Raw genomic sequence first — 314 nt, forward strand, 5'->3', positions numbered from 1 at the left:
TCTAGTGTGTAAGACAGATATATACAAAAAAACAATAACATAACTCCCAGGAAAAAATCTTATGATTGGTATATAAGTATGGTAATAACATCATCCTCACGTTTATTATCTATACACTCTATACAAATACATTGACAGAAGACTGTTAAATACACTCTATAAGGTTCTTGAAATGAGGACTGCCACATCATATTACTTTGTATAAAGAGTCTTTTGGGAAGGGTCCTTGCATGGATTTTGCTTTTGAATCTAGACTTTGTCTCCGAGTTTTGGCATTTGTTGCTTCAGCCTGATATTAGACAGTAATGCTCAGA

This window comes from Camelina sativa, chromosome 15, assembly GCF_000633955.1.
Source record: "Camelina sativa cultivar DH55 chromosome 15, Cs, whole genome shotgun sequence".
Taxonomy (NCBI): Eukaryota; Viridiplantae; Streptophyta; class Magnoliopsida; order Brassicales; family Brassicaceae; genus Camelina; species Camelina sativa.